Source organism: Gossypium hirsutum, chromosome A11 (genome assembly GCF_007990345.1).
Source record: "Gossypium hirsutum isolate 1008001.06 chromosome A11, Gossypium_hirsutum_v2.1, whole genome shotgun sequence".
NCBI classification, from domain to species: domain Eukaryota; kingdom Viridiplantae; phylum Streptophyta; class Magnoliopsida; order Malvales; family Malvaceae; genus Gossypium; species Gossypium hirsutum.
Window position 1 is genome coordinate 36,045,730 of NC_053434.1, and position 12,273 is coordinate 36,058,002.

The window sequence follows — 12,273 nt, forward strand, 5'->3', positions numbered from 1 at the left end:
AACTATTCCTAAGGTTCATACGGGGCTTTCAGACGCAGTAACTCGGTCGAAACAAATTCAGAATCATAGTAATCAAGCTTATTCACATTAGGCTAGTGCATATATAAAATCACATATTTCATTTCAGCAAGTATAATTTGCATGTAATTATAATTAGGTATGTCTATTTGCTTATAAACTTACCTGGGACTATGTAAAACGGAACGGGATAGCTAGTCGACAACTTTCGCTTCCCCCGATCCCAATCCGATTTCTTTGGTTCTTGATCTAAACATATTCAAATTAAGCTCATTCAAACATTTTCATTCAATTTAGTCCAAAAACACATAAATGGGCAAATTACCATTTTACCCGTGATATTTACACTTTTTACAATTTAGTCCCTATTGTACAAAACACAAAATATGCAAAATTTCCCTACACCCATGTTTGGCCGAATCTTACCCATATCTATAAAAGTCCATTATTTCATTTATTTCACATTTTAGTCCCTCAAATTAATATTTTTGCAATTTAGTCCTAATTACTCAAAATCATCAAAAACTCCAATGCAAAACATGTTAATCTAAAACATATCTTTCATATTTCATCATTAAATAACAAAAATCACAAACTCTCAACAATGAAATAACTCAAAATATTCATCAAAATCAAAAATTCAACTTGGGTCTTGAAGATAACTTAGCAACGATCTCGAAAACGTAGAAATTATCAAAAATCGAGCTAAACACATACCTTGATTGAGCTTTAAAGATGGCCGAACCTTAGCTTTTGTTATTTATTTTTCTTTTTGTTTAGTTTCGGTCAAGAGAGAATGAATAAAACTTGGCTTATTTTATGTTATTATAACATATATTAACATTTTTACCTAATTACATTTTTAATCTTAATAAAATTATAAGAAAACCATATAATATATGCCTATTACCGTCCACCTTTTCTTTCAATGGGCTAATTGCAACATAAAGGCTTCCACTTATAAAGCCAAATGCAATTCAGCCCCTTTTAAAAATAACCACTAAATTTCATTTTACACAATTAAGTCCTTTATTCAATCGGACACTCAAACGATAAAATTAAAGCACGAAAATTTCACAGATATAAATTCACACAAAATAAACACAAAAAATAATTTTTAAATTTTTTTCTGACTCGGATTTATGGTCGCAAAACCAACATTCTAATTAGGGTCTAAATCGGGCTGTTACATCTACTACTCATTTTTACACCTTTTTCAAACAAGTCCTTTTTTAACCATTTTCACTAAAAATCACTTCGTAAAAGATGTTTATCACACATCAAACGTTCATGTTCCTCCATTAATCATTAAAATACAACCATGTCACATATGGGTCAAATTTCATACATGAACCCTAGCTCAAAATAATGGTAGAAATGGATAGATCATGCTTCAAGAACTTTAATAATGCAAAAAACATTGAAATCGGGACTTGGGAGCACTTACAATCAAACTTGAAAGTTGAAGAAAAAACCCTAGCTATGTCCTTAGAAATTTCGGCACCCCTTGAAGAAGATGGACAAGATTTTCACTTCATTTTCCCTTTTAATTCATTTATTTACCAAAAGACAAAAATGCCCTAAAGGTCTTTCTTTAAAATTTTACCCATGCATGCCCATTTTTGTCCAAAATTTTAAAACTTGGTCAAATTGCTATTTAAGGACCTCTAATTAATAATGCAATGCAATTTCATGCTTAAAGCTTCTAGAACACAAGTTTTACAACTTATTCAATTTGGTCCCTAAAGTCAAATTGGACACTTTAGGCATAGAATTTCTTCATGCAAATTTCACACAAACATGCGATCATGTCATGGACCATCAAATAATCATAAAATAATTATTTCTATTTCTAATTTTTGGTCTCAAAACCACTGTTCCAACTAGAGCCTAATTCGGGATGTTACAGTATTCATTGCCCTCAAAGCCAACAAAGTCTTTCTACTTAAAGCGTCTGCGACTACGTTCGCTTTCCCCGGGTGATAGTCGATCAAAAATTCATAATCTTTCAATAGTTCGAGCCACCTCCATTGTCACAAATTCAAATCCTTCTGAGTCATCAAATACTTTAAACTCTTATGATCAGTAAAAATGCGACATTTTTCACCAAATAAATGGTGTCTTCAAATTTTTCAAACAAACACAATAGCAACTAATTCCAAGTCGTGCATCAGATAATTCTTCTCTTGCGGTTTCAACTGTCTCGAGGCATAAGCTATCATTTTACCCTCTTGTATCAACACACAACCAATACCGTTCAAGGACTAGTCACTAAAAATCATGAACTCTTTTCCCAACTCAAGTTGCACTAACATCGATGCCTTAGTTAACAATGCTTTCAACTATTCAAAACTCTATTGACATTTTTCAGACCACTCGAATTTCACATCCTTTCATAACAATCTAGTTATAGGTGTAGCAATCATCAAAAATCCCTTCACAAAATGTCAATAATATCCAGCCAAACCCAAAAAGCTTCTGACTTCAAATACATTTCTCGGTGGTTTCCAATTAAAAACTGTCAAAATCTTACTTGGATCAACCGTATACCTTTCACCGAAACAATGTGTCTCAAAATTCTGACCTCTCAGAGCCAAAACTCACTTTTGCTGAATTTAGCAAACAATTTCTTATCTTTCAGAGTTTGCAATACGATTCTTAAATGTTTGACATGCTCAGGCTCATCTTGGGAATAAATCAAAATGTCATCAATAAAAACAACCACAAATTTATCTAAATACGGTCGGAAAATTCGATTCATCAAGTCCATAAAAATGGCAGGAGTTTTAGTTAGTCCAAATGGCATAACAAGAAATTCATAATACCCATACCTCGTTCTGAACGCGGTCTTCAGCACATCCTAATCATTAGCTCTCAACTAATAATAGCCTAATCTCAAGTCTATCTTCGAGAACACAGTTGCCACTTTCAACTGATCCAACAAATCATCAATCCTCAGTAAAGGATACTTGTTCCTTATTGTAACCTTGTTAAGCTATCGATAATCGATACAAAGTCTCGTGGATCCGTCTTTCTTCTTGGCAACTAAAAACTCGGTCTCACAAACCTTATCTGTCAACTCTTGCAACTGAGATTTCAATTCTTTTAATTTGGCCGGAGCCATTCTATACGGAGCTATCGATATCGGTGAAGTTCCTGGCACCAAATAAATAGTAAACTCAACCTCTCTAATCGGTGGTAATCCAAGCAACTATTCTGGAAACACATCGGAGTATTCACAAACTACCAGCACAGATTCAATCTTCAATTTAGACACTTTCACATTCAGTACATATGCAAGATAAGTCTCGCACCCTTTTCTTACATACCTTTGAGCCGGCATCGACGAAATCACAATAGGCAACTCACCCTACTCATCTGATTCAATCCGAAGAATTTCATTATTTTGACATTTCAATTCAATAATATTTTGTCTACAATTCACTACAACATCATGCAGAGTCAACCAATCCATTCCAAGAATTACATCGAACTCATCAAACAGTAAAACCATTAAGTCAGCCAGAAAACAGTGACCCTGAATCATTAAAGGACAACTCTTGCAAACTTTATCAACTAAAACATATTTACCTAAGGGGTTCGATACCTTAATCACATATTCAGTAGACTCAACAGGAAAATTCTTACTAGATACCAAATTCATGCAAATATAAGAATGACTCAATCTAGGATCAATCAATGCAACTACATTAGCATTATAGAAAGAAAATGTACCAATGATAACTTCAGGGGATAGCGCATCTTCGTGAGCGCGAATAGCGTAGGTTCTAGCAGGTGCTCTGACCTCTGATCTCATGGTTAATTCTTTAGTCACACCTCTGCTACTATTCCCATTTCTAGTATTTCTCAGTGGCCTCTCTCTAGTGGTAGTGTTGCTCGACCTAGCATTCTGAAAACTATCTTTCTCAGTCATTTCAGGGCAATCTCGAATGAAGTGATCTTGGGAGCCACATTTAAAGTAAGCCCGGCTATTCATCCTACATTCACCGGGATGTCGTCTACCACAGTGTTAACATTTAGGTCTATTAGACCTAACATTACCAACGCTTGCTATTGAAGTAGTTTGGGCCTTAGAACCCGAATACTGCTTCCTATGATTTTTGTTGGGATATCCAGCTGAAACATTCGAAGGAGTATACAAATCTCTCAATTTCTTTGACGAAGACTGAAATGACTTATTCATCGATCTTTTTCTTGAGTCTCTAGCCTCAAAGTCAGCCTTTCTCTTTTCTTTGCTCAGCTCTTCGGCCTTGCAAGCTTGGTTGACCAGCACAACAAATTCTTTCAATTCTAAAATCCCAACTAGTAGCCTGATATCCTCATTCTGCTCATCTTCAAATCTCTTGCACATGATGGCCTCGGTGGAAACACATTTTCGAGCATACTTACTCAGCCTAACAAACTGTCGCTCATATTCAATCACAGACATATGACCCTATTTCATCTCTAAAAACTAATGCGTTTCTGATCAATGAACCGTTAACTGATATATTTCTTTCTAAACTCTTCTTGGAAGAAACCCCAGGTAACCCTTTCTTTCGGTACCATGGATACAAGAGTATTCTACCACTGGTATGCTAAGTCCCTCAGTAGTGATATAGCGCATTTCAAGCACTCATCGGGTGTGCAAGAAAGTTCATTGAATACTCTGATACAGATCTCAAGACAAAATTTTGCTCTTTTGGGATCATCATCAACATTAACTTTAAATTCTTTAGCCCATTGTTTTCAAATCTTATCAACTGGATGCTTGTTCAGTCTAATCAATTCCACATCTTGGGGAGCTATGGGAACCAGTTGGGGGTTAGGTGGGGGTGAAGGATGTTAGGCAGCTGGATTTGTTCGAACAAACCCAGAAAACCACTCATTCATCCTTTAGAAGAAGGCTTCTATAACTTCTCCTCCCAAACTAACCGTTACTGGTCTACTTTTAGATGGCGCCGTCCCTTGGGTGGGAGCCGGCGCATTACTTTTAACATCATCAGCTACATCTCGGTCGGGATCTATTTACTGGATGAAAACACAATTTCAATTCACAGGAGTCGTCATACTATTACAAATTAAATATGGCATGTATAGCTAGACTCTCACACACGCTACGTTAGTCTGAGAATTGACTAAACCATAACAGGGGTCACACGCTCGTGTGGTTTGGGACACGTCCGTGTGGGCAGGTCGTGTGGTCACACACGCTCGAGTCCCTAACCCATGTAACTCTCTGACTTGCAGGTCATGAACAAATTGAGATCACACGGCCAAATTTAGTGAATAAAAGGGTTAATTTTGAATCCTTATAGATTAAGAAAAGAGGAATTCAGACTTAGACCGAGGAAAGTCGAAGATTATAGAGTAGATGATCCGAGTCAATAATTTCAAGTACGAGGTAAGTTCGTACGTAAAACATGATGTTATAAGTATGTTTTGATGCTTTGTTTATACATAGATTGTATATGAATTTAGTTTGGATGAATATGATGATAAATCAATGGTATTTGGCACTCAGCGTGCAATTTAAACTAGCTTCAGCTATATGAGGCACTAAGTGTGCGATACCGAGATAGCTTCGATTAATTGAGATAGCACTAAGTATGCGAAATTATTATAGCTTCGGCTAATCTTTAAAACACTAAGTGTACGGATGTTTAAAGCATTGGCAATCTTCGAAAAGCCTTAAAATATCTGAACAAGAGGTGAGAATGAAATTGAATGAATACGAGAATGTTCAGGTAAGGTTAAGACCTATGTGGTAGATGGTATTATGCATATAAGGCTTATTGAATTGGTGTAAATATATGGATGGTGTTGGCATGAAATTGATAGATAAGTTGAGAATTTACAAGTACTTATGTGTTGTTGTTTCATATTTTATATACTGTTGTTTATTTTGGTACGAACTTACTAACCTTTTGAAAGCTTACTTTGTGTGTGTGTTTACATTTTTTATAGATATCGAAGCTACTGTGAGTTCAGAGATTGTCAAGGATCATCACCACACTATCGAACCTCATTTGGTACTTTGAAAATGTACAGATTAAAGTATGGCATGTATAGGCTAGAAGTTATGGGATTATGTTTTGTGATGTATATATTTAGCAATGTTATATGGCTTGGTATGGTTGTGGATATGTCATGGTTTTGGTATAAGATATGTGATGCAATATGATATATTTGATATGTTTTAGTTGGACAAAAGAAATGGTAAATGTTTTGACAAGCTTTTGACTTATGTTTTGGTATAGATTGGTAAGGCTTATGAGTATGTATTTGATTGGAATTGATATGTTATGAGTGGCTTATGTTTTGGTTTGGAATTTGGCTGAGTTGGTTGTGCATATATGCTTATTTCTTTTCTTGTAGGTTGACCCAAATTGGGGTGGCAAATTGGCTATTCAAATGGCCTATTTTTTGTCCACACAAGCAGAGACACGAGCGTGTGTCTCAACCGTGTGCAACATACGGCCACGTTACATGGCCATGTGTCCCATAGGGTACTCTACGAATTAAAGGCAATATACCCTCTAGTTTTGACATGTCCTAGACACACGAGAGTGTCTACTGGTCGTGTGTGGCACACAGGTTGGCACACGGGCTTGTGGTCAGTCATGTGGCCAAGTTAGTATCCTCCCTAATTTTCATACAGCCTGGTACACGGGCGTGTCTTGTGGCCGTGTGGACAAGTCAGTACGTATGCCCTATTTCACCACGACTTAGACATATAGGCGTGTCTAATACCATGTGAGGCACACGACCTGTTCACACGGGCATGTGACCTTTGAAAAGTTGAAAAATTTTCTAAGTTATGAAACTTTCATATGTTATCGATTTGATCCTGAATGCATGGTTTAGACTTTGTATGCTCGATTTAAGTTTATATTGAATGTGACTGATTTGTATTTACTGAAATGAGATGATATTTGATATTTGATTGTTCTGATCTATGATACGAGTCCGGTAATGCCTTTTAATCTATTCCGGTAATGGTTCCAGATTAGGGGTGTTACATTTTATTGGTATCAGAGCTATGGTTTAGTCGGTTCTAGGACTACCATAGTTCATTTGAGTATAGCTATACATGCCATATTTATGAACTGTGATAGTGTGATGAATCCTGACATTGAAATGTGCTTTTATATAGCAAATGAATCCTGAAAGAGCCGTAGCAGACGATGTCGAAAGCAATGCGCTTGCTCTCACGCAAGGGACGGTGCCATCTGATTCTTGACTGGCTACGAGTAGCCGTAATGGTGGTGCTAGACAAACCTTTTATCAAATGATGAACGATTGGTTTAGTCAATATATTAGAACCAATCTAGCTGTTCAACAACCTCTACCCCCAGTTAATTCTCCTCAAACTCCTATTATGCCACCAGTGAATTCAGTTCGTTAAGTAGACCACCAGTCGATAAGATTAGAAAATACGGAGCTGAAGAGTTCCGAGCTACAACGAGGGATGATACTGAATAAGTAAAGTTTTGGCTAGAGAACACGATAAGAGTGTTTCATAAATTATCATTAAATCTTGAAGAATGTATAAAATGTGTTGTTTCCCTTTTGAGAGATACGGCGTATGTAACACCCCTTACTCATATCCGAGGCCGGGCTAAGGTACGAGGCATTACCAGACAAACATACAAACATTAAACTAAAATACGAGCCATAAAATTTTATTCATATTTCAAAGCGTTCATTCTCTTACACATAATCCCTTATTTGAGTCTACGGAGCCCAAAACATACTTTAGAAAGGGTTTGGGACTAAACCGAGAACTTACGAAAATCTTGGAAATTTCATGCTTTAAGGCTCCACACGCCTGCGTCCCAAAGTCGTGTTCCATACACGGCTAAGACACATGGTTGTGTCTCTGCCTGTGTGGAATATACCTAGGCTATTTTCCAAGCTTTGGTCAACCTTGATCTCTTACACACTTATACAAAATCAAAAGCATATAACATAGTATTCATTTAATGATTATAAATCCTCAATTAAACCACAAACATAGCATTTGTATGTCATCATACATGTGTCTCTCATACTCATTTTACCTTGTTTATTATAGTACCACTTATATATTTATACCAAGATTATCATCTTACCAAATATCTTCAGCTTAATCATCAAGCATTCATATTTAAAGCTAGATCATATCTTTATAAAATACCACGATTCAGATGCGCAGAATAACATGTTTGCCTGAAACATTTCAATTCAATTCCATACCCAGCAAGCATTACATTGACACTAGTCATATATATATATATACATGTCATGATACATAACATTCTCTTTTTGTTTTCTTATAAACACGTATCATTTATTTCATTATATCAATATTTCATATACCATAGTTTCCATGTATTCCACATATATTTATTTTTCTCCTCCTCCTCTCCATTCCACATCCTTAATGTATATAGCATTCTTGTAAGTACGATTTCACAATTTACTAATAAATGTTCACATCAAACTGTCCACACGAGTCATAGTCACTTAATTATTTATAATTCAAGCTACAGAGCTCCAAATTAAGATCCGTAAATTTTCCCTGAAACTAGACTCACATATTGTTCCACCATAAAATTTTCAAAATTTTTTGTTTAGCCAATTAGTACAGTTTATTCATTAAAATTTCCCCTGTTTCACTTTCTGACAGTTCTGACCTCTCTTCACTAAAAAATAATTATCTCACAGTACAGAACTCAGATAATGTTCTTGTTGATTTATCTTGAAAATAGACTCATTATGGATTTTAAAAATATAATTTTTAGCCTCTAATTATTTTTCTCCAAATTTTTTTGATTTTCCAAAGTCAGAATAGGGGATCACGTAATCATTCTGAATCAGTCTCACAAAAACATAAATATCTAAAAATATAGAACTCCTTTGCTTTCTATGTTTCTTTTATATGAATATAGACTCATTAAGCTTTAATTTTATATCTCATTCAGTCTCTGATTCACTTTATACTATTTTTGGTGATTTTTCAAAATCACGTCACTGCTACTGTCCAAAACAGTTTTATTGCTAATTCACTCTTTCACACTTTCTTTGTATTAACCTCATTTTAACATACATATCACAAATCATTTTCACCACATTACATACATCACAAGTATAGGCCCATGATCACAAGGTCACCATAAAATCATCCTCATGTATAACTTACTTGTTTATAACCTTACCACATCCTGGTCACTTAATGAACACATCATTCACATAACCAAGTTCCTGCACATATTCATCACAAAACTCACAAAGCAATACATAGAGAGTCTCCCGTTGAACACTTCGGATCAATCCTCGATACTTGGTGGTTTCAGCACATAGCTCCACCCATCATATAGTTCGGCTCTCTTGTAACGCCCCGTACCCGAGACCATTGCTGGAGTCGAACGCGAGGTGTTAACGGACTTAATTCATTAATTAAACAGCTCATACAATTCATTTTAAAATTTCCAGACAAGCTGGCTAACTGCATCACAGTTGCTTTAAAAATCATATCTCGAGTTACAAAACTCGAAATCCAATTCCGTAAATTTTTCCTGAAACTAGACTCATATATATATCTACTAATTTTTTTCTAGAATTTTTGGTTGAGCCAATTAGTGCAGTTTATTAGTTAAATTCTCCCCTGTTTCAGGGTTCAACTACTCTGACCTCTGTGTATTACGAATCAGATATCTCCCTGTATAGAGCTTCAATGACTATGCCGTTTGTCTCTAATAAAACTAGACTCAATAAGAAATCTGTACATATAAAGCATGACTTCTAATTATCTTTGTAAAATTTATGGTGAATTTCCAAAGTCAGAACAGGGGATCCAGAAATTGCTCTGGCCCTGTTTCACAAAAATTTAAGCATCTCATAAAATATAGCTCATAACCTGTTTCGCTTCTTCCATATGAAAATAGACTCATCAAGCTTCGATTCCATAACTTATTCATTATTTAATTTAATTTCTACTATTTTTAGTGATTTTTCAAATTCACGTCACTACTGCTGTCTGAATCTATTTTATGGTAAATTTTACCTATTTCATGGTTTCCATGGATTAGCTAGCAATTTGACATACATAACACCAAATATGATCATGATTAGTCATTCCAATGGCTAATCATTACCAAGCATTTCCATACCACTCAATAACCATATCATAAGACCATATATACAAAATGATTATAATGCTATACATGCCATACTCAAAATATACAATCCATTATGCCAAGATGGTACACGGATAGTGTGAGCGAGCCTCCGACCGTTCCCAATTTCCGAGCTGGCTTGTCAAAACTACAAGGAATGAAAAGGAGGGAGTAAGCATAAATGCTTAATAAGTTCACATGCAAATAGCAAGTAACATAATCATATAAGCAAACATAAAACATCATTTGCATAATCATCACCAAGACATTCATATCACATTTTCATTTATAATCTTACCATATTGTTGTTATATCGATTTTTCAACCCGAGGGTTAAGTACATACCTGTTCAAAGTACCCATTTCACAACACTTACCAATACGTCCCTTTCATCTTGAGTATTCCTCCATTTCAGTAGAACTTTACCCGTTGAACACATCGGAATATAATTCGGATACATGGAAAGTTTGCACATAAGTGCCACATATGTAGCCAAGCTACCATGTAACCCGCCCATAAGTGAACTCGGACTCAACTCAACGAGCTCGGGCGTTCGCATCCATGAGTGAACTCGGACTCAACTCAACGAGTTCGGATGCCTAGTTACATCTCACGAACTCGGACTCAACTCAACGAGTTCGGACATTTGCATCCATAAGTGAACTCGGACTCAACTCAACAAGTTCGGATGCCCAAATATCCCAGTGACATGTCACTCGTATCCTAATCCATTCCTAAGGCTCAACGGGACATTTTTCCCAATCATATGTCTCAACCATCTTCTATGGAATGTCGATACCGATACTCGGTAGTATTTCACATTTTCCAAGTATATCACGTAATTTGACATATTATCAAACAATTGTCACAAGTATGATATTTCATAATAATTATCATATCATTTAAATAACATTAAAACATTTAAAACAATAACTATGTTACCAACATTTACATATGAACTTACCTCGTATGCGAAAATGGCTACTTTTACCATTTCGTCCACAACTTGGTATTTTCCTCATTTTAGCCCGAATTTCAGTTTTCCTTGCTCTATCATTTAAAATATAGTCTAATTAGGACTCACATTATTCAAATTGACCCAAAATCATATTTTGGAAAAATTACAATTTTGCCCCTAAACTTTTGCATATTTACACTTTTGCCCCAAAGCTCGTAAATTAAACTTCAGCCTATTTTCTTATGTTTTATGACATGCCGATCATTTTTCCCTTCTATGGCAACATCAAATTCTCACTCTAACATATACTTATGACTATTAGGTATTTTTACCGATTAAGCCCTTTTGCTCGTTTTTACTTAAAACTGAGTAGCACAAGTTGTCTAACATAATTTAAAACCTCATATTTTATCATAAAACACCAAAATACACAAATATCACCTATGGGTATTTTTCCAAATATAAACCCTAGGTTAAATTATTGCTAGCATAAGCTAAATTGAGCTACCGGGACTCCAAAAACGTAAAAATCATTAAAAACGAGGCTAGAACGGACTTACAATCGAGCTTGGAAGCTTGAAAAACCCTAGTCATGGTTTCTCCTTGCTATATTCGGCCATGGGGTTGAAGATGAGCAAAATTGGCTTTTAATTTTGTATTTTAATTCATTTTACCACTAAATGACCAAAATGCCCTTACTACTAAACTTTCCAAAAATTCCATCCATGTCCAAGTTTTGTCCATAGACTTAGAAATTGGTAAAATTCTATTTAAGACCTCCTAATTAATATTTCAAAACAATTTCATACTAGAAACTTCTAGAATGCAAGTTTTGCAAATTATTCGATTTAGTCCCTAATTTCAATTTAAGCACTTTATGCATAAAATTTCTTCACGAAATTTTCACACAATCATGCAATCATATCATAGACCTCAAAATAATCATAAAATAATTATTTCTATCTCGGATTTTGTGGTCACGAAACCACTATTCCGACTAGGCCTAAAATCAGGATATTACATCTCTTGTACACATGGTGAACACTTAGTACCACCCATGTGACCTAGCCAGTTTATCTCGTAGCTCTCTTGTCTACATGGTGTCCTTCACTTGGAACCACGCATGCGACCTAGCTA